General features: G+C 40.5%; 1 protein-coding gene across 1 annotated transcript in view; it reads left to right on the forward strand.

Annotated features, from left to right (window-relative positions):
- Window positions 1-24,258, forward strand: part of BICC1 (BicC family RNA binding protein 1) — a 223,690-nt gene that overhangs the window by 149,857 nt on the left and 49,575 nt on the right. The gene's annotated exons all lie outside the window — the stretch shown is intronic.

The following is a 24,258-nucleotide window of genomic DNA, read 5'->3' on the forward strand; positions in this document are numbered from 1 at the left end:
ATGCAAATATGTTTGTAGCCTTTGCAGCAGGTTCAGTGTTTTAAAAGAAAGCCATCATCTTGAAATCTGGTCAGTGTCACAAAGTGAGTTAAAAGTAGAATTTCCCTCAGAGAACCCATGCCCCTGAGTCATCTTCCCAGTGTTGTGTTTTTTACAGTCACTGGTTCCTATTTTTAAATGTTTTTCTTCTATATCTTTTTACTGTGTGCCACACACAGGGAAGTAGACCTGACTATATTGGGGAAACAGTGGAACTGTAAAAATTGAGAGAAAATAGAGATTTTTTTCCCCTCTCATTTTACGGTCACAGTGATTTAGGAGTTACTTACCACAAGAAAAAATGGTGGGCTTTTGGCTTAAATATTTAGTGGCAAGTCTTTACATTTAACTTCAGAAGGTTTTTACTTCTAAGTATTGGTGTAGAACTTAAAAGAAGAAAGCCAAGTTATGCTTTAGTCTCTTAGGATCTCTTTAGTAAAGCAGAAAAGTCTTTTTAAAGTGGATGTATTCTCTGTCTGAAGGAAGTCCAAAATCTTCTACAGTTTACTATATTTTACTCATAATTTGCCAAAGGTTGACAACTTCTGCAGTGTACATGCCCCAAACTGCAGGGAGCAAAAAGAATATCTCATCTCTGTCTGGAGTGGGTGGTCCTTCACGTCAGAGCTGAGGCATAATGCTGGAAAAAGTCTACTGCAGTGTGTGTGCACATTTTTGGGGGTAAACAAAGATTCTGTCCCTCTACTTTAACTTCAATTATCATTGCTCCAAATGTTCACTTTCCATTTCATCTAAAAAAAAAAAAAGTTTTGAGGTGACCTACAAACTACTACATATTATATAGTATTTTCTATCTTAACTTCTGTTTTCTGTAATAGCTGTTTGAAAACCCTAAATATTTTCCTCGACGCGTCACTAAGGCCATCAGTACTTACTCTAATGCAGATCAAAATTTAAAGCAAGTCTCCCGCTGACATCATGTTTATTGTTTGGAATGCCAGATGAATTACAGTATGTATTGCAGCCTTTGTATTATAAGCTACATCTGCTTTTTGTTAAGTCTCTCTCTAAATAAGAAACTATCAGAGCAATGTTTTAGTCTGCAAAAAAGCCTAATATGTTTTAAAAATTAAACAGCAGTTGTGTTGCCATCACAAGCTTTTGTTGCTTTGTTTTTTGGAAGAGTTGCCACAGGCATAGGTAACCCCCTCTCTATTTTGCAAAGCATAAATGAAAAGAAATAAACAGGAAAGATGAGCCCAAGATTTAAGACTTGGCCCCTCCAATCCATGCTGATTTACTTCTGTCCTGAGCAGTCAGATGTGCATCCATCCACAAAATGTATTCGTGCTAGGAGCGGGTAACGTAAGTTAAATGAATCTTCAGTGGGCCTGCTGCCTGAGCCTCTACATAGGTGACCCTTGGCTGGTATTTGAAAGGATAGCATTTAATTCCCTTACACATAACGGTGCAGTGGGAAGGAGACAATTAAGTGACTACTTTCAGAAATGAACAGTCCTATTTCTTCTGATTTGTTTCATTCACTCCTTGCATCTTGTCTCCTGTTACACCGCAAACTGTGTTACAGGGCACTGTTTGTGTATATACAACACCTAGCACCATGAGCCCTTATTTTTCTGTCATACATTATGATTATTTGTAAGTAATCAGGGAAAATGTAGTTATAAGAAAATAGTATAGAGCAGTGTGGTTCTAAATGACGTATAGAGATGAACTCCAGGGAAATAATGCAGATGAACAAGTTATAGTTAAGAACGTGGCAGAGAAACCAGAGAAAGCAGAATGTTTGAGAATTTATACGAGCTATAGCTGATCATTGTGCTATTTAAGCAGGATGACCAGATGTCCCAATTTTATAGGGACAGTCCCGATATTTGGCACTTTGTCTTATATAGGCGCCTATTACCCCCCACCTCCTGTTCTGATTTTTCACATTTCTTGTCTGGTCACCCTGTATTTAAGCGGGAAAGGGGGACTGGACAGCTTTCCTTGTATTCTGTGGGGCAGAGCTAACTTCGCTTTTGAAAGAATGGCACTGAATTATTAGTTTCTCAGGCCAGGAGATTGGGGCGGGAGGGGGAATCTGGGGAGAGCTGAAATGCAAACTTAGACTTTCTGTAACAGAAATGAACGAGGGGCTTAACACCCAGAGAGAGTTTGGCATTAAAATTGTAGAAACTAAAACTTTGAGTGACGCACAAACACCGTTGTGGTTAAGGTACTTGGGAAACAGGGTCCGGTGAAAGAAGCATGAAGGATGGCTGCAACCTGGCCAAGTCAAGGCTGAGCTCAACTGTCCAGTGTTAATTCTGTTAGCAACTGGGGCTTTCAGCTGCTGCAGGATCTCTTACTATACAGTTGTAAGCACATGCTTTCCCCAAACTGACTTGGGCTTGTCTACTCTGGCACTTAACAGGGCTGCAACTTTCTCACTCAGGGGTGTGAAAAAACACCCCCCTGAGCACAGCTAGTTTCAGCGCTGTGAAGCGCCAGTGTAAACAGTGCCCCAGTGCTGGGAGCCACACCCCTCATGGAGGTGGTTATTTAGAGCGCTGGGCGAGCTCTCTCCCAGCACTATGCCGCAACTGCACAAGCCACGTTGAAGTGCTGCTGCGCAGGAGCTTTAATGTTGCTAGTGTAGACTATCCCTAAGTCTCTCACCATCTGCAATTGGATTCTTCCACATACACAGCCAGGAACTGGTCTTACCCATTCTCCCCCATTAAAATTCTCTTGAACTGAAGACATGTCTACACTGCACGTGCTACAGCAGCATGGCCGCAGCTGCGCCGCTGTTGTGAAGATACGTACTACAGTGATGGAAGGGGTTTTCCACTGTGGTAGTAAATCCACCTCCTTGAGAGGCAGTAGCTTGACAGACAGAACTGCAGTGCACTGGCCATGAAATTTTTAAGTAGGTAGACCTAAGTTTTAGTAGGAAGACCAGACTTAATTCTGAGACTCTCAAGCATACACTACAGCAATTTAAGAAAATGGTATTGCTGAAACTGATTCACAGTAACCAATCAGCTTCTCTGAGATGAGCTAAATTATAAAATGTGCTGTTCCAGAAGTGCAAAAGGGGGGGAAAAAAGAAGGAAGTGCTGGTGGAAATAATTCATTTTGAGAAGGACACTTATGTCAGGTTTAGTCTGTCTACGTTTAATGTGTCTCGTGGACAGGATTCACATTTAGAAGACACACGTTTGCTGTGGCACTTGAGGCTCTGGCTCCAACTGAGTTCAGAACAATTCATGTTGATGATCATGCAAATAATCACTTGACTCTGCTCCAAGCCCTTGCAAGCACAGCACAGAGCACAAATGCAGTGTAATGAAAATAGCACATTGTGCATTAGAGAGACTAATAGTGAAACCCCAAAAATGTAAAGTTTAAGGTGGAAATAATGTTCTAGTGGCTAGGCCATTGGGGTGCAGGAGACCTGATTTCTTTCCTGATGAGCCACAGATTCTGCATGACCTTGGTCAAATCACTTAATCTACCCTGTGCTTCTGTTAATGGGGATGATGATAATCTGCTACTGAGCACCTTACACTCATTAATAGTGATGATGAGGCAATATAAGAAACTACATAGACTAGACAATACAGCATTTAAGGCACGTAATTCCTCTCCTACACAAACTCTCCAAACTCCTAGGTGCACGCAAATGCCTTCTAAGCTTTCACAGCAGTACCATTTAACTTAGCACAAAGTGATTGTAGTTCTGAGACTCCATGCCCTGAGTTTAAATTTTAAAATGTCCAAAGTTAAGTTATGGGAATTACTGTCAAAGAGAGACCATCAACTTGAAATCTAGACAGTCTCAATAAATGTGTTTAAAGCATTTTCAGGTACCATACATGCTGTGGTCCCCTTCCAAATTTTGTGATTTTTTTACAACTGTATTTCCTTTTAAAAAAAAAATGCTATTAACCAGGGGTCTCAAAGTCCCAGCCCGCGTGCCATCTTCGGCCCAAGAACCTCCCCACTGCGGCCCGCGGAGGAGAGATGCAGGCAGACACACTACTGGGAGAGAGGGACAGAGATACCATCATTAGTTCCCAGGCAGAGTCAGCCATGGAGGCAGCATCACTTTTTTTCCACAATGAATGTAAACAAGTCAAAATACTGAACACAACTATCTGATGCACATCTTGCTGCAGTCCTGAAGGTTTCAACTGCTCAGTCACCAAACATCAACAAACTGACAGAACTGAAGCGTTGCCAGGTGTCTGGCAAACACTAAAAACTCTCTGGCAGATGAAGAATTGTATAAAGTTGTATGACAGTCTTATTAGTTCTAAGAAATTCAAAATAAAAAATACAATATAAACATTTTCTTTTCTGAACACCATCTTCAGTGACATTATTGGCCCGTTGGGCGGATTTGAGGATTGGCACTGGCCTTAAGGTAAATTGAGTTTGAGACCCCTGCTATTAACTGTGCAAAGTAAGCAAACTGAAACAATAGAGAAATATTTTCCACTTTTATTATAGTAATTTAAGGTATTGCTAATAACAATAGTAAAATAAACCACTTTCAGACAGAAGCATAATTTTTAAGTTTGTCTCTTCTAAAGAGATTTTCCTATATTTTCCTCTGTGTAAATTGTAGTTTCTTAACCTTTTGAACTAACGGTAATTTAAAAACCATCTATAACTGGTAATATTTTGAAATGCTCATTGTAGTTCAAAATACATTTTTCAAAGTTGATTCTCCAAAATCAGAAGTAAAGGTGATTGGAAAAAACATGGCACCCTGCAACCAGATTTGGTCATCATAACCCTTGCTGAGCTCTAGCCAATGGATAAACGTGCAGGTAACCAGAAAGCTGACGTGTTAGTTTGCTGTACTTCTAATAGGTACAGGGAGCAGAACTGCTACTGAGAGAATCCAGATGAATCCAGACTTGGAGATGAATGTCTGCTATACAGTAAGACCTAGGAAACCATGTTCTCTTTTCTTTTACCAGAAATTATTGTATTGTTATAGTTTTTCAATGCTCCTACATGACTGTAGCAGACCATAGGTTTCTTTTAGTGCCATATTATAGTAGTACTCCTCAGTGCCATTGTATTCTCATATGTGCAGAATCAGCAGACAAGCCGAAGTTGTAAGAGGTTTTTAAAATTTGCAAATTACATTAAGCTTTGATACCCCCACCCCATGAATGCTGTTGACCCACTCTTGATGGGTTTTGTTTTTGTTTTTAACCGAAAGGTGCAGTTGGTCACAGCGAAAATTCTGGCTGAATATAAACAGACAAGATGCAAGGGCTGTAAAATTCAGGATGGAAGGAAATCACTGTGTAATTAATGAACAGGGATCAAGATGATTTATCTAACTTTAGGCAAAAGTTCAAGAACGTTTAGGAAATGTAGGAGTAGGTAATTGAGTACTGATATAGCTGAGTGAAACAAAAACATCTAAATCATATATTGTCTCTGCCAAATACAAGGTCCAAAAAGTTTTAAATTATACATAATATAGTATATGCTGGCCAACAGTGTAGCCTAAGGAAAAGCTTTAATGGTTGGGGTTTTTTTGTTTTTATGCGGTGTATAAAGGGAAGAAAGAGTAGAGTATAGAACTTTTGATACTAAATTTAAATTCTGCTCTCCAAAATATATATATATCTTGTGAAATCAGTTGACTTTTACATGGTGATGTCAAATCTGCATACTGGTATGCTGAAGCAAATCCTAAAAGCATAAGTAAATTTAGCATGTGCGTATGTATAGCGTGTGTGTGTGTGTGTATATATATACACACACACTCTATTCCTAGTTTTGTTCTTTATTCATGTTAAAGTTTGACATAATACTTATTAGACTGAAATTGCAGTACTTGGCCAAATCTACAAGTATACTTGGGAAACTGTTTTAATGTATCAAAATCACTTACCAAGTCAATTGCCATATATACTGTACATGCACATATGCTTTACTTTATATATGCTTAAAAAAAGTGGTTGTGTTGAAAATGCATTTCCTATTGGTAAAACACATGGGCAAAGCCAGGAATGAGAGTATATTACAGGAGAGCACCCTGCTTGGAGCAAAATGGCAGGGATTGGGACAGACTTAGCTCCCAAGACTTCCCCTACCTTAGCAGGTGACCTTCTGAGCCTCCCACCAGGCTACTCACCTGTACCTTGCTAGGGTCCTCCATTTTTGGTATTGGCCTTGTCTAAATATCTATTTGAAAGAAACAGATGTGTGCCTATCTATTGTCAAACATTTAAGGACTATTTTTCTGCAGGGCTGAGGTCCAGAACTTTTCATGTATATAACACTATATAATAGCCAGTATTACACATACCTAGCTAGTCATTTTTGATGGGGATAAGCAGACAGTTATGAAATTTAAGTGAGATGATGATTTTTTTGGAATTATTTAATGAAAAATTAGCTTTATGGCTATTAGTGATAGACACCATATATGTAGTGCAAAAGCATGGTACTGATGAACACAACTGATAATTAACTATATACACATCGAAAAACAGCTTATGAGCATGTACTAAAAATTGAAATTAATTTCAGAAATTTTATCTCTTGGCTGCTTTACTATACAGTATTATCTTTTAAACTCTTCATTGTGTAGTCTCTGTAAATTGTTAATTTCTTCTCACTACATCAGTCAAAGCATGGCTAAGTATCTCTTCTGCATTAATGTATTCCAAGCGAAAACCTACTTGAAAGGAATGTTAAGGTTGTAAAGCAAAATAAGTAAAACTTCATGGATCTTATTTCAGTCCCCTCAAGCTGGGGTTGGAAGTCAAGGTGGGATCTTCACTCCCCTCGCACCTGCCAGGCAGAACTGGGAACTGTAGCTCTGATCTGGGCTTCCCACCCTCTCCTTGTAAGGGAAAACAAAGGGAGAATGAGGTCAGAGTTTCTGTTCTTCAGCTGAACTGTTCAACAGACTCTTCAGGGCAAAACTCACTGAGCAGTGTACCCAGCTAACAAGGTATTCAGGCATGCACTTTACTGGGACCCCGATATACAACATTTGCACTTCATATTAAAAGAAGGTAGGACTTCTTCAGGGGTCTGCTTACTAGTATATGCCATTGCTCATAGTGGGGAATGAGGCTGAATTTTCCTAAACTGTGCTCACGCATTCAACCAGTGTAACACTGGCAAACCATTGAGAATACAATGCAAAAATCAGTGTGCATGTGCAGGTTTCCTTTGAGTAGCCTTTGTGGCCTTCAAGAATCATGAACAAGGCTCCCCAAGGCTTTGCCTGGACAAGACTTTAAAGTCACATTGTATCTAAGAGTTTGGTAAAGGAAAGGCAGTGTCTATTGTTCCGAGTTGGTCAAATTAAAGCTTAGGCTCCAGTTAACAAACACGTTAGCTAACACACCTTTAAATTCTAGTCCAGACAAAGCCTGAGAAACGCATCTGTAGCCTATGGACTATCTTCTTACCAGATTTCAAGTTTCTGTCTCCAACCAGGAGAGGCTACACCTATTCAATAAGCAGATTGTAAAATGCTCTTTATACCAGGAAAACGTACATTTCCCTTCCACTACTTTTATTCTTGAAAATGCCTCCTTAAATACTTACTCATGCATAAACCTCACTTCTGGACTGAGCACAGAACAGTCAAATTTCAGCCCAAATGATTAAACATTATAAACAACTAAACATGACCTACAAAAAGGAAAATGCTTGTGCAACCTTAATTGTAGTTATTGCAACACTCTCTGCCAATAACCAGCTCCAGATGCTTGGGACTTGGTGTCAAATATTATCCATCTCCTGCCTTCCAGAAAATGTATTTGTGACATATGTGGAAAATACAAGCTAATGAATTGAATTTAGTTCTTTGTATTACATTGTAGATTATTTTTGTGATGCTGCAATCATATGAACGTAGTTTATTTCCACATCTCTCTGTCTATTGGGCTAGTCTGGAAGGCAGTGCTCTTATTCAACTTTTTAATTTTGAGGAAACAGGTTATTCTGTTTTTTCTCAAGGCTGATCTTAAAATTTGGTCTCTCTCTAGTGGAGGTGAAGGAGACAGTCAGCAGCCTCTGACATAAAAGGTAGTACTGCTCCGTGAAGTATCAGATACACATGACAGTAATTATTTTAGTTTTTTATTTCTTTGTATCAAAGTGACTATTCAAAAACTTTAGACACTTAACTTTAGAATACATAATTCATATAGAATTCTTAAAATAGTAAACCCAACATAAAGCAACCTATGTAACAAAACAAACCCAGGAATTCAATTTTTTTTAAAAAAATTGGCTTTTTATGTGGAACCAATGCCAATCATCTGTGATGTAATTCCAAAAAGAAAAGGAGGACTTGTGGCACCTTAGAGACTAACAAATTTATTTTTTAGTCTCTAAGGTGCCACAAGTCCTCCTTTTCTTTTTGTGGATACAGACTAACATGGCTGCTACTCTGAAACCTGTGATGTAATTGGTTTCTGCTAGGTTCAGAAGCAAAAGATTTAGTCAATTCCTGAACAAGTGTTCCCTGTATTGAAGCATGTTGATTGGTTTTTCTTCCAGACAATAATCCAAACAGTCTTCCAAAAAGACTGGTATTACATTACTGATTATTGGTTTTGGCTCATCTGCTGTTAGCAGTTATGATACCATAATGGACTCCACTGCAGGGTGCTTCTGCAAGTTGTGTGCTACATCAGTTGCTTCTAGATGTCTGATAGTATTCTGTGTGTACCAGGAGTTCAGAGGCAAACAATGTAGGCATTCCACGCACTAGGATCCATGACTCTAGGCCTTGGTGAGGCCCCATTAACACTTTCAAGGATACTTTACTAGGACTGCCATGGGGTGAATACTCGGGCATGCTAGGGAAGCTCAGCTAACACTTGCTAACTGCCCCTAAGAGCAGTCCAATACAATGTCTAAGGATAACCATGTCTCATGGGACCCCTCAGGCCCCTAATGCCTGGAATATTAGCTCCACTCTATCTTTCTGGAAGTAATGAGTCTCTGAGGTGCAGGACTTCTAGACAGATCTCCATTCTTCTGTCCATGGACTCCTCTTTGCTGCTGTTCATACATGCAGTTGTCCCACATCTCCTGCTTGCCGCCCTGTATTTTTCTGCTGCTACTAGCCCCTGGCCGCAAGAGGCAACAAGCTGCTTCTTGACCCAGCTGTTGAGCTGTCTGCTACTCAGCTTACTGCTCACACAAAGCCTTTGGTTCTCTGCTAAGTCTCCTGACTTCATGGGGTTGCATCCTCTTCCTGTACTCTTGGCATTTATGAAGCCCTCTACTTGCTAGATATTGAAGTGGTGGTTAATGTAGTGCCTTATGCTGACTAGATTATTTCTCTTCAGCTCATTTGAGTTGGGATAGGTATCTGTAATGAGCCAAGAGGTTTACTGCAGTACAATGTTAAACAGAAGCAGGAGCACATGTTATAACTTTCCTTGCCCTAAAGATGGCAAAAATAGCTTAAAAATGGGGTTTTGCCTAGTTTTCTCACTGGACTTTTGAGGAAGTCTTTTATAAAAGATGATACTCTTGCGCATTACAGCAGAGAAAATCAAGTTTGAGCTTTTTTTAGAATCATAGAGATAGAAAGGACTGGAAGAGTCATGTAGTCTAACCCCTGCCAAGATGCAGGATTACCTTCTGCTCTACATACCAATCACTTAGATTTTTTTTTTAAATCTAGTGATAAGTAACATTGCAATTGTCATGATCGTAGTCCTTGCACATAAGGGGACAAAATCAAGTCTTCTTTTTATTGAAAAGCACACTATAATACTGGTATTTAGATGTATGCTTTGTCAGGTATGTGAGGTAATACAGTTTATTGAACCAATTTCTGTTAGTGAGAGATGCAAGCTTTTGAGCTTACACAAAGCTTTTCTTCAGGTCTGGGAAACATACTCAGAGGGTATGTCTATACAGCAAAGAAAAACACGTGGTTGGCCTGTGCCAGCAGGCTTGCGGAGCTCAGGCTGTGGGGCTTTTCATTTCCCTCTGGGGTGGAAGGGTCCCAGAGCTTGGGCTCCAGCCCAAGCCCAGAAATTTACACAAGAATGAAACAGCTCCGCAGCCCCTGAGTCAGCTGGCACTGGACAGCTGCAAGTTTTTCTTTGCTGTGTAGACATCCCAGAGTGTCACAGCTAAATACGTTAAACAATCTGCTCCACCTTGTAAGTAGTTAACACGTGTTTCAAGGTGAAGAGGACTGTTAACATCTCTCTGCTTATGGTGGGAAAAGGGAGAAAAAAAGATGCGGAGGTTAGTAGGTATTCAGTCCATGATTTTTAGTATCTAGCAGAGTAATAAATGTGAGCTCCCACCCAGGCTCATCTTTTGAAGATGTTGCAGATGAGGACTCAGAGGTAAGATATAGCGTGATTGCTTTTGTAGTGGTTTTGGCTTTTACCATTTTTTCTGTGTGAGTTCAATGAACAGCGTAATGATTTCATTTCACCCATATAGTTGTTACTGGGGGCATTTAGTGGATTGGATGAGGTATAGCACATATTGTGATCGGCATGGATCTTGAAAGGTATGTTGAGGGGGGAGGTTGTCATTGTGGCAGCGGAGATATTTTCTACAGATTTTGAGGGGTCTGGTGCCTCTTTGACTTAGTGTGGCTTGGTCTTCAGGGAGCCTGCTTCTCATGATGAGTTTGGAGAAGCTGGGGGGTTGTTTAAAAGACAGAAGACCGGGTTCTGGAAAGATACTTTTTCAGGATGTGTTTCCCATTGAGTATGGGTTGTAATTGTTTGTTAATACTCCATATGAGTTCCAGTATTGGATGCAAGGTGATAACCAGGGATGTGCAGTTTTAATTCTGTACTGAAACAGGTTTTCTTGGGTTATTTGGGTGGTCTGTTCCATATTGTGATTTACTTCTGTGGTGGAGTGACCTCCTTTTTGTGAAGGCTGTTTTAAGTGAGTTAAGGTATGTATCATGGACTTTCTCCCCGGAGCGTATTCTGTGGTATCTAAGGGTACGTCTACCCTACAATTAAAAACCCACAGCTGGTCCGGGGTTCAGACAAAGGGGTTGTTTAATTGCGGTGTAGACGTTCCGGCTCAGGCTGCAGCCCAAGCTCTGGGACCCTCCTACCTCGCAGGGTCCTAGAACATGGGCCCCAGCCCAAGCCCGAATGTCTTCACCTCAATTAAACAACCCCTTAGCTCCAGCCACATGAGGCTGAGTCAGCTGGCATGGGCCAGCCATGGGTTTTTAATTGTAGTGTAGACATACCCTGAGTGCCTGACTATAGATACCATGTTTCTAGAACAAGTTATCTAGATCCTCATTTATCCACCGGTGCAGAAGATAGTATATCTTCTGCCTGTCAAATAATTTTTGTTGTTGTTTAACCAATGAATAATAAATATGTGCTTAACAGAATTCATATATTGGAGATGAAACAAAAACCACTGGCGATACTTTGCTGTGGCTTGCTGTGAGGATTGAATTTTAAAGCCTTTTCTACTTGACTAGATCTAGAATAGAATTTTGCTTTCAGCTTTTTTTATCCAAGATTGTCTACTTAAGGAAATTGCTTTTTTGGGCTGCATAGGTAAAAGCAGGCTCCAAAAAAAAATTACTATCCAACTTTTTTTTTTTAACCAGATAATTCAAGGATAATAAAATTGAAAAAGCAGATCTCCAGGAAGGGAAAATAAAACTTTGAAAAATATCTGTCCCAAGCCCAGTGGAAGCCTATTAGGGCAAAGAAAATTGTTGTTTTTTTTTCAAATAAAACCAAAAAATTGTCCGTCTGTAGCATTAACCACCCAACTGCCTAATGAAGACCCAAGAATTTCCCACTTTAATATTTTTCATGTTCTGTCTGGTTTTGTTACAGCTTAAGTTGTATTGGTTTCAATATTCTCTGCTTCATGATTTCTCCCAAAGCCTGTTTTCTGTGCACTAACACAGGGTTAATTATAATCATTCAGTCAGCAAAGCTCAGCTGTATTGGTCATGCCTTGCAGTGAAGAAACACTGGAATGCAGTTCGCTGGAGTAATAAGACAATAGGAAGCATAGCAACAGAGTCGGAAGCATAAAGATTCAAACTAAATGCTCTTGGGATAGATAATGGGAGCAGCTATGAAGCCGTTTGGGTCTACGTCACTTAGACCAAGGGTGGCCAACCTGTGGCTCCGGAGCCACATGCCGCTCTTCGGAGGTTAATATGCGGCTCCTTGCATAGGCACCAACTCCAGGGCTGGAGCTACAGGCGCCAACTTTCCAATGTGCTACAGGGTGCTCACTGCTCAACCCCTGGCTCTGCCCCAGGCCACTCTGTTTCCCAAGGCCCCCGCCCCTTCCCCAAGTCTGTTGCACCTCCTGCACACCACAAAACAGCTGATCGTGGAGGGCAGGAGGCGCAGGGATGGAGGGTTAGGTGCTGATTGGCGGTGCTGCAGGTAGGTGGGAGACACTGGGGGCTGGTGGGGTTGCTGACGGGAGCTGCTGACATGTTACTGTGGCTCCTTGGCAGTTCATATTGGTAAATTCTGACTTCTTCACAGGCTCAGGTTGGCCACCCCGGCTTAGGAGGTGTCATAGGAGGTGACTGATTTTTACCGATTTTTTTTTTAAACAAGATACAGCTACACTGATTTTTTGCAAATGCAAACATAAAATTTAAAATTAAAATAGTTTGCAGGCTTAAACCTCAAAATCTTGAGTTCAAAAAATAATCCACCAAGAAAAAGGCTGTAATGGAAAATAACAACCATTGTGAGTTGCATAAGGGACATTCTCCATTACTTAAAAATGCTGTTTTTTTTAAATATGTTGTTTTCTATTAAATTTATCCCATAGCAATGTTATCTTTTCTTCACATTTTCTCTTTCCTGCATTGTAGTCCTGTGTTTTGAGGTATATGGTGACAACTGACCCTTAAGTAAAGAATTTGGAATTCATTGTTCCCATTCTTAGATAACAAGACATGACAGGGTTTTTATCGTACTAAGATATCGCCTCACTTTGCGTGGTTTGTCAGGCACAAGGCAAAGGAGTAATCATCCAAGAAGTGGGAGTATTTCAGCATGGCATATGCCCTCAAGGGTCTTAATGCAATTATAAAGTATCCCCGTCAATATTATTTGTGGAAAAACGTTGTAATAAATAATTTGAGCTTTTTAAACATTATGCTAAAAAACTGTTCTGAATTGAAAATTATATAAACTAAAGAAATTGAAATTAAAAATCTAACCCTTTAATGATTGCAATTAATTGATTCTTCTTTCTTCTTTTCAGGTTTTCTCCTTCTCCACCTTGGCCGCATTCTTCTCCCCTCAAATCTGGCCATTTTGACTGTCTTTTTATATTACTTTCCGTTGTCTTAGGTTCTGTTAACTATTTCTTGTCTTACCTCTGCCTGTGTTTTAAGAGAAGTCTTTTCAACTTCATTTTCCTTGTCACTGGATCCAGAAATCCAGTCATCAATAGTTTTCTCTCCAAAAATACTAAAATATACAGGTAATCAGTTTAAGCTTGCTTAATATTTCTGGCTGTCTTTTTGATTCTTTTTTGGAATTCTAAACTTTTCTCTAATTTGTTGCTTTGCCTTGATATTTCCATGCCTATTGACAGGTCTGAACGTAGGATTTGCTAATATATTTTATAATAAAATTATTACTCTTTTTACAGGGGCTGATTATGCAGTTACTGTTTTCAGTAATATGATCACATTAAACAGCCACATTATTTTGTGTGCTCTTTGAATATTCATTAAAAAAAAAAATCTAACGTGACTTCTACGTTGAAAGTTTTGACAAACACCAAATCATTTTTAGACAACTAGCTACCCAAATCTAAATGCCACAATGCATTTTGTCCAGTATTTAGCAATTTCTCCTGTTGTTCTAGTCAGTCTCCTTTGCAAGAACCTGAATGATACTCTGATCAGTGTATAGTGTAATGGCGGGAAACAGCAGACTTCAGTGGGTGCAGGATTGTTGTAATGCAATGTCTTCCAGAGTTTAATGTTCTTAGGGTGGTCAAATGACTAAGCAAGGAAATCCTTTATTGAGGGGTTGCACCTACACTGTTTTCCATGAAATGCTGGCAGAAGCAAATGGAAAAGGATTTATTTTTCCTTCCCAGCTTCATTGTGATGCTCCCTGCAGGAGCAGCACAAATATTCTTCTGAGGATGTTCTGGCAGGAGAGACAAGTAAGAGGGAAAGCAGGGAGATACCAAAGACATGAGGGGAGAGAGAGAGTAGGATGCAGCCCTTCAAAATTTAATTTTTCTTATCCACTCAGGCACCTGCTTGGAGTTTAGAGTTCTTCACGTAGTACATTTCATAATCTTCAGTCACAATAAATGGACCTTTTTCTATCTGAAAGCTGTGAGCCTTACTTTTAATTTAACTGTGTAACTCGAAAAATTGTAATCACATTTGTCTAGAGACTTGCAAATCCTCCGTCACCATAGATTGAGTGCTTCACAGACATTAATGAATTTTTCCTCACAATATCCCTGAGGTAGGCCTGCGTTCTTCTATTTTGGGCGGGGGTGGAGGGGAAGGGGGTTAAACAGATTGTGATCGAAGACACCATGTGATTAAGCAATTTGTCAGAGGTCACACAGGAAATCTGTGTCAGAGGCAGAACCCCCGAGTCACATTTCAGTGTCTTAACCACAAGACCAGCCTTCTTTTCTAAGATTTTATATTGTATATTCTGTTTTAAAAAGTCAGGGCCTTATTGCCATTTACACTAAGGCTACTTTACAGTGCAGAGTGGGATAAAGGAGCTTTAGTGTAAATGAGAATAAGTCCTCAGTTTGAATAATAGAACTGTTTTAAAAATAGAAAAAAAATGTGCTATAGTGTTTGGGAAAAGTAGAACACTAACACAGAAAGGTCCTGAGGCTCCTGTTTCTCAGCTTGGGAAGGCACCAGACCAATTTGGGGGATTGGAATAGTGAGGAGAAGAGAGAAAATGAAGGCGGCTTGTTGTCCCACATCTCTGGCTAGTTGAATTCCACATTGCAAATATTAACATAGAAACTAGTGAATCAGACCAGTGGCGCATAGACTCGGATATCAGGGCCAACAACAGTGGCCAGTACCAAATGCTTTAGAGGAAGGGTCAAGAAATCCCATAATGAATAAGTATGGACTAAGCTGCCCAAAAGGCATGCTTTTTCCTAACTCTTATCAGTTATTTGGTGACCTTTGCTGTGAATCATGAGTGTTCTTTACACTCTATATACATTTTATGTAACCATGGATGTTCTCATCCATATAAATGTCTAATCCTGTTGAGAACCACTGTATTAAGCACTTGGCACCAATCAGTCATGTCTTGTGGCAGTGAGATCCGGGGATAACTCTATATTGTATTCAGGTTTTTTTTTTTAACTTTTAAAGACTTTTCCTTTGAAATGTCTTGCCTTTCAATTTCATTGATGTTCCTTTTTTCTTATATTTATATTTTCTTCTATTATTTGTATCCCATTTCTGGTATGCTCTTATGAGATGGGATGATTCTGTGGGATAGAGACATCCATGTTCTGTGTTAGGCACTGTACAAACACAAGAAGAACTTCAGTTTTGTCTGTGGTCTTTGGGTGCTACTGCAGATTAAATGTTTAAATAATAACTGAGTAGCATTCCTGGTGAGGGCATACCTTCCATTTACATAATAGTGTTTGTTTTCAGTATGGTCTTGTTCTTCATACTCCTTAATATACTGTTTGGTTTGGACCACTGTTGATCACTGAGCAGATGTTTTCATTGGAAAGATGTTTTTGTCCTCGAGAATGCCTAAGTGTTTCTTCCTAAATAGCTACATGTGCATATGTAGTTCAAATTGTATGTAAACAATGAAAACTACTTTGAATTTCTCAATACTGAATTTCATCTACCATTTGCAGCCCAATTGTCTAGCTTTTCAGGACCTTCCGGAGTTCCTCCAAGTCTCGTATAGTCATGACTAAGCTACATGTTATTTTTAAAGCATTCAGTGTTTCTTCTCTAAACAAATGATACATAATCCTTGCTCTGAAGAGCTTGCAATCTAAATGTAAATCTATGTTAGAAACTTTAGTCAGTTAGGGGTGTGATTATTTGTGATGTTTCTATATTGGCAGAAGCTGTGGTTTGCTGGCATAAAAATACTTTTGCTGGAATAGTTTATTCAGTTGCTGAACTGGCATAAGATATACTGCCCAAAGCACTTTTTTGACAATGTAATCTGCATCTGTACTAGGAGGGTTTGCTAGTATAGCTATACCTGTGTAGCTACACCAGTGCGAAGCTTTCTGGTGTAGACCAGGCCTAAGATAGGATACAAGAAGGTGAGAGTACAAAGGTTACAAAAAAGCTTAGGGAGTTAAGTCTGTCATGTGTGAGCCTTTAATATTAGCAAGAGAGAGATTTTACTTTAATTAAATTAATTTTAAATGTATTTTTTAAAGGGAGAGTATAGATGAGGTAAGAAGGATGATAGAGGAGGAGTAATGTCAAAGCAGGAGAGGATGGAAGGAAAGAGGAAATGTATGGGAAAAAGGAGAAACATTGTGGATGGAGAAGACAACAGGAGGCAGAGTGGTGCAATACAGACATGAGGATTCAGATAAGATCATTACCTTGTTGTTAATGGGTACTGGAGTCCTGGAAGGACCATTATTCTGCTGAAAGCATATAGATTCTGGTATCTGTAGAGCAGGAGAAACAGTATGATATTTTTTGCTAGTACTGCACCCCTGAGGGAGCCGAGGGCTTTGGAGTGCTGCCCTGAAAGAACCTTATAGGTGCTCCTGGAACTGGTTGCCCTTCAGCTGGAGGGATGTGGGATGTGCATGCAGGCTATTCTGTTTATATATTGAAACTTAGTCTTAGGGGTGAAGCGTTTTGTTTGTGTTCTTTTGTTGGATTGGGCTCTTGCTGGGGCTGAATTGGGGAGAGGATTGGTGAGAAGGAGTCTAGGGATTATGGGAATGAGCAAAGAAAGAAGTAAACTGAGGAAGTTGGAGTAGAAGGGGAGGAAGAACAAGCACAATAGATAGTATTAATGTATTGGACAATTAAAGGCTTCTTAATGGTCGGAGAGGTGGGAAACAAAACCCCATGTCAAATGAAGCAAATGGAGCAAATAAAAAAAAAACAGTACCCAAAGTGCAAGTTTCAGAGCTGAGTACAAGTGTCAGGAGGCTACAATGGTCTACAAATGGGATAAAGGGCAGCAGGAGGGCCCTGACTTGGACCTTATTTCTTGTCTGTGACTGTTGCTGACTGCTTGAGGAAAAGAGTTCTGAAGGGGCTAGGGCTTTCCAAATCCCACCTGCTTGAAGTAGATTAAGGGGAGATGGAGGTAGCTGGGTCCAGTTCCCAGCACTGCTCTCTGAACCCTGAGGGAGCCTGGGGCAGTTGGAATGCCTTGACTTGCCTTGTACACTCTTGTCTGTACTTGTGTAGCACTGTAAATTGTGCCCACTTTGCTATTCTCCCTGTTCCGTGCTCATTAATGAACAATCTGTGGGCAAATCCTTTCAATGTTGTTCCCACAGATGCCCCAGTACAGCCAGCCATTGCAGTGGCTCATAAATACAAGGCTGCAGGGCCAGGCAGAAGAGTGCTAGCCCAGACGTCACATTCTCCTGGACTCAGCTCAACTACAAGAGCACATGAACCCCACCCATCCCCATAGAGCTGCAAGGGGGGAAGGGGAGAGAATGGTGGGTGGGAGCAACAGCAACCCACTTCAAATAGGGAATGCAACAAACTGAAGAATGTTGTGAACAACTTCCTGAGGTGATCCTTACATTCATGTTACTGGAGCTTCCTACTATTTCATGTGATAAATTTGACTGCTCACTGAATAATATATGCAGTTCTGTTAGACATAAACCCCCCATTCTTCAGGAGGGAAAACTGCTGCTGACGTTAGATTAACCCTTTAAGTACTTTCAACAGAAAGAAAAATAGCCCCCCTAAAATAGTTCATAGTGAAAGCCCCATTTTACTTTATTTTGGAAAGGGTGGAAGTCTTACTACAATTATCGAACACTTCATAAGAAAAATCTTTCCCAGCTTTGTAACGTGTATCTTATGTTTAAGATTATCTCCATGCAGCTGGTAAGCTTTTCTCATAAAATCATCAAGTGTGTGAATCATAACACTGGGTTGCTTAACTCCAATGTGATTAAAAGCTTTATACTCAAAAACATGCAACATATTGTCTAAACTGAGATCCTTTTCAATAAGAATGTAGGATCCCCACAATTGATGTTCCTTGTGATAGAAATTCTTTTGAATAATTGTGAAAAACTGTATCTCAAAGTAGCACCCTGTAGCCCCCATATTCATCTATCTTTCTGTAGTAATAAATCTGTTTTATATTTTACATAAGAGCGTGTTTTGGTTGTAGTGCTTGGGAAATCTCAACTCCGTTTACAAAGGCTGGTGTATGTCCTCTCTGCATTGAGAGAGGGGCAGACTGGATGATCAGGCTTCTGACGAGGGCAAGACGGTACAGCTCTCGGGTAGAAGACTGGGGAGCGGGGGAGAATTGGCTGGTGCCTTTCTCTGTGAGATTCATGAGTGATTCTGGGAGGATTCAGGCAATCTAGCTGGGTGTGGTGCTCCACATACTGTTGCGCTGAGTGATAAGTGCCTGGAGGGGTTTGCTGCTTGTCACTAGCAAAGCATTGTGAGAGACTGCCCAGGCTGGAGAGTTAAGGGGACACAGCAGTACCCCAGTTCCAGGTTGTACCGTGGGGATCCTGTCACAATCGTATCTTCCTGTAGGGCACCAATCCATTTCTCAGGACACACCAGCATCATTGGTATAGCCCTGATCCAACTTCGCATAAGTGCTTTGATGGATCAGGATCTGTTGAATCTACAGATATCCAGTGAAGGCTTTATTATGCCTGTGCACGTTGTATACCATTACAAATATACTAATTCCATCTGTTGTACACTTACACCTGACAGAAAAATTACTCTGTGTGTCTATAATTCATAGCTTTGTCCAATGAATTAAGATTTTTTTCTAAGGTTAAGATTGTTTTTTGATATACATTTAAATCTGGGCTTTATAGCCATTGGATGAATAAAGGAATCACAATTAGTGAATTATTGTATGAAAATCAGTTTATATTCAGCAGTCTGTATCTGACATAATTTCTATAACAAATGGGCATCCCTTGTCATCTATAATTGATGGACAATCTTATATTTGTAGTGCCAAAAAGTAACAACTCCTTTGGAACAAGGATTTAAAGGAATTGGCTCCTAGTTGATGGCAGCAGTTGCCAAAGCATTTAGAAAGGCAGAGCAACTGAATTTGTAATTAATGCTTTGTACAAAGTGTGTAGTAAACCATGTATTCATTGGTAACAATTTGAAGGCTACAGGGGGAGGTGTGTGTGAGAGAGAGAGTGTGAAGTAATCATTTAACATATCTGTTACCATATGCTATTTTTTTGTTCAGGAAAAAATGCTTCTTTTTCACTCCCATTCAGTGATAGAGCAGTTCTGAAAGCAGTCCCAATGGGCAAATGGTCCAGTTTTGGGAGTTTTCTATAAAATGTGCACAGCCACATAGAAGGATGAAATTGGGGGTGAAATCCTGACTCCACTGAAGTCTAGTGGAATATTTTTCCACTTGCTAGACTGACAATTACAGTAACATATTCAAAAAAGTTACTTTTCTGTTGGAGATATAATTTTAATCCGTATTTTTAAAACAGCCCCTGTAGCTAGCATATTTAATGTGATTGGATTTGTAGTTTGGTTGTGTTTTTTACATGGTTGGTATGGTAATGATATTGTAGCAAACCTCTGTTGTGCATTTTAATTTTTGGATATGAGTTTTATTATATTATGGTGAAAGGGGCAAAGATATGGTACTCTTAGACATGTTACTGTTATATTTGAGAGTGTCTCAAACCACTACAGCAGCACAGCTGCAGCTCTTTAGTGCAGACACTACTGATGATGGGAGGTGTTCTCCCATTGACGTAGTTATTCCATGTCTCTGAGGGGCAGTAGCTAGGCTGATGGAAGAATACTTCCATCAACCTAGCGCTGTCTACACTGTGGATTAGGTTGTCAAAGCTATGTGTCTCAGGAATGTGGATTGCATGCTGTGAAGTGACTGTGCAAGAACAGTATATTCTTATTCAGCAGCTTCACTTCTTCTACTTGTTCATATCTGTTGGCTTTATTTAGTAAAAATAAGCTTTTTGTTAGCAATGCAGAGCAAAAAATAGCAGTAGACATGTGAACTGGATTCTGTTCTGCCTTGTACGTAATCAAGAGCATTCTTTCCCAGGTTTCAATAACTCGCTTTCAGTAGCTTTGTACAGGTGTAACTAATGAGATTACACAGGTGTCACTGAGAGAATAATTGGAAGACACTGGAATTGCAGACTTATGATGAGGGAAGAATTTCATCAACAATAGTAGTGATGAAGAATGAGAAGCAAAGAATCCAGCTTGATTTTAGTTCACAATTTGAGTTTGGGACTAGCATGGAGAGAGACAGTTTTTTAAATTAATTTTTAAACTGAGCACATTAGATCTGGAAATCATTGATGCCCCTACAGCTCCCATTGGCTGGGAACTGCAGCCAGCGGGAGCGACCCCTGTGAATGGGGCAGAGCCCAGAGCCACCTGGCCGTGCCTCTGCGTAGGAGCCGGAGAGAGGGGACATGCCACTGCTTCCAGGAGCTGCTCGAAGTAAGCACTGCCCAGAGCCTGCACCCCTGATCACCTCCTGCACTCCAACCCCCTGCCCTGATCCCTCTCCCGCCCTCCAAACCCCTCAGTCCCAGCCCGGAATCCCCTCCTCATCACCCCCAAACACCTCATCCCCAGCCCCACCCCAGAGCCTGCTGTTCCAGCCGGAGCCCTGATCGCCCTCCTACCCTCCGAACCCCTCTGTCCCATCCCAGAGCACCTCCTGCACCCCCAGTCAGAGCCCTCACCTCCCCCCAACCTCTGCCCCAGCCCGGAGTGCCCTCCAGCACCTCAACTCCTCATTTCTGGCCCCACTCCAGAGCCTTCACCCCGTCCTGCACCCCAATCCCAATTTCATGAGCATTCATGGCCCGCCATACAATTTCCATACACATATGTGGCCCTCAGGCCAAAAAGTTTGCCTACCCCTGAGCTAGGTTGACAGAAGAATTCTTCCATCAGTCTGTCTATGTGAGGACTTAGGTCTGCTTAACTATGCAACTCAGGAGTGTGGATTTTTCATGGCACTGAGCAACAGAGATATGCTGACCTAATTTTCTAGTGTAGAATAGGCCTTAATCAGAAGAATTTTTCCAGTTCTTCAGGACTCTCTTAAAAGAAAAATAATTCAGTAGTGGGTAAACTTGTGAGCTGAATTCCATTAACACCACAGAATCCATGCTGTCAGGACTTGTTTGCAGTGCTGTTGTAGCCATGTTGGTCCCTGGATACGAGAGACAAAGTGGGCGAGGTAATATCTTTTATTGGACCAACTTCTGTTGGTGGATGAGACAGGCTTTTGAGGTTCACAGAGCTCTTCAGGTCTGAAAAAGGTAACTAGAGTGTCTCACCTAAATATTAGGTGTGACAGATGTTGGAAGAAACCACTTAAAATGAAAAGGAGTACTTGTGGCACCTTAGAGACTAACCAATTTATTTGAGCATGAGCTTTCGTGAGCTACAGCTCACTTCATCGGATCCGAGTACAGCACACTCTGTGATAGGCATGGATCGTCATAGCAGTGGAGATATGTCTGCAGGATTTGCATCTGTTTTGGCAGAGTCTGGTGCCATTTTGCATTGGTGAGTCTTAGTCTGTAAGGACCTTGCTTCTGACGATAAGTTTGGTGAGGTTGTGGGGAGGGAGCAATGAAGGCCACAAGAGGGGGTTTGTGAAAGATTTCTTTCAGGATGTGGTTGTTACGGGTGAGAATGAAATGGATAGTTGAAGGTAAATATGTGAGTGTTGTCCATTATCTTGTAGGTATTTGAGGCATGCAGTGATGCTGTTATGTTGAGGGAAATTGGTGTATTGGAACATGACCTCCATGGTAGCAAGGATAATGTTCTGAGGGAGAACGTTAATATTGTTGAGTTTCTGGAGGAAGTTGGTTGAGTCCCGGAGGAAACTGACCCTTTGTTTGGTCAGTGGTTTGAGGATTGTTTCTATGAGTCCTGATATTCCTTCATGAAGAATGCCATGGTCGGATATGGTGTGTTTGCCTGGGTTCTCTTGTTTGTATATCTTAGGAAGTATGTAGAAGGTATGTGGGGTGAGTACGTGGGAAATGAGAGTTTCTCTTGGAGTTGTTTGGGGAACGATTTCGTGATATCCTTAAATTCTTGTGTGAATTGTTGTGGGGGGGCGGGCACGTCTTCTTTGAGTTCTTTATAGTGGGTGTTGTCAGCGAGTTGTTGGTTGGTTTTGTTGATGTAGTCGTCATGGTTGAGAACTGTGATGGCACCCCATTCGTCTGCTGGTTTGATCAGTATCTAGTGGTTGGATTTCAGGGATTGTATAGCTGTCCTCTCAGTGGTGGAGAGATTGTGGTGGATGTGCTGTTTAAGGATTTCACTGGCGATTGTTTTCAGGAGGTAACTGATGTCATAATCAAGTGTGTGGTTTTGTCCACTGGGAAGTGGCCAGTCAGATGATTCTTTTTTCTTATGACTCTTGGTGGGGATGTGGTAGATGTGGGTGATGGACTCTATTACCCCTCCTTTGTCCTATGACTGTAGAGGTATTATTTGCCCACTTCATTTTTAAGTGGTTTCTTTCTACGTGTTAACCCCTTATGTTTAACAATCTGTCACACCTTGTATTTAGCTGTGAGACTCTAGTTACCTTTTCCACACTTGAGATCTGTGAAGCTCAAAAGCTTATATCTTCCACCAACAGAATTGGTTCAATTAAAGACATTACCTCATCCACCTTGTTGTTAGGACTGTCTGATATATATATTTTCAAAATATCCAAGTTTTCCCTCACCTGCTCTTCAGCAATGACAATTCAAACTTCATTTCTATTGTTGAAGACACTTTTAAAAAAAGTTAAATTTGCCATTGGAGTCATTAGTTTCATTCTCCCTCCTCCTTCACTAACGGGCTTATTTCCTCTTTAGTTCTTGTTTCCTCAAAGGCGTTGCAAAAGCGATTCTTATTTGCCTTTACTCCTTTTCCTACCATTAACTAACTCACCGTTGTGTACTTGTTTGTTGCACTCTGCCTGCCTCCCCTCATTCCCCCAAAAGCAATAATTCGTTCAGTATTTTTGTTTGGTGTCACCACTGTTTCAATGTGTGTCAACTTCGTAACTAGACTTCGCACTACTCAATATTTTTGCCAACAATCTGGAAGAAATCACTGTTGATTAAAATTTACAGATGACGCAGGCTGGCAGAGCAGTAAAAATGATGGTGATAGGGCAGTCAGAGAGAGTGATCCGGATTGCTTGGTAAGCTGGGTCTCTTCAAACATCAGTTTTACTACAGTAATATGCAAAGTTATACATCTAGGGACAAGGAATGCACACCGAATCTACAGAATGGGAAACTGTACCCTAGAAAGCAGTGACTCAAACTGATTTTGGGGTCATAGTGGATAAACAACTGAACATGAATTCCAAATGCAGTGCTGTTGCAAATAGGGCTGATAAGATCCTTGGGTGTGTATACAGGAGAATAGTAAGGTGATTTTACCTCTATTTACAGCATTGGTGATGGTGCTGGAATACTACATCGAGTTCTCATGTCCACATTTTAAAAAGGATGTTGAACATTTAGGGAGGGTACAGAAAAGAGCCATAAATACTATTCAGGGGCTGGATTCCTCACAGTGAGAGACTTAGAGCTCAATCTGTTTATTTTATCAAAAAGATTGGCAGGAAATTTGATTACTAAGTACGTTCATGGGAAGAAAATACCAGGTATTGCAGCGCTTTAATCAAACAAAGAAAGGAATAATAAGAACCAGTGACTGAAAGCTGAAGACTGACAAATTCAAATTAGAAAATAGGCACACATTTTTAATAGTGAGATTCACCATTAGATTAGACAAACTACCAAGGGAATTTATAGATTCTCCATTTCTTGTTGTCTTCAAATCAAGACTTGGATGTCTTTGTGGAAGATATCCAGTAATCAGTAGAAATTACTGGGCTCAATACAGGAGTAACTCGGTGAAATTTAATCACCTGTGATATACAGGGGGCTAGACTAGGTGAAGATCTAATGATCTTCTCTGTTCTGAGTTTAAACTCTCAGAAT

The sequence above is a fragment of the Lepidochelys kempii genome, chromosome 7 (assembly GCF_965140265.1).
Source record: "Lepidochelys kempii isolate rLepKem1 chromosome 7, rLepKem1.hap2, whole genome shotgun sequence".
In the NCBI taxonomy this organism is placed as follows: domain Eukaryota; kingdom Metazoa; phylum Chordata; order Testudines; family Cheloniidae; genus Lepidochelys; species Lepidochelys kempii.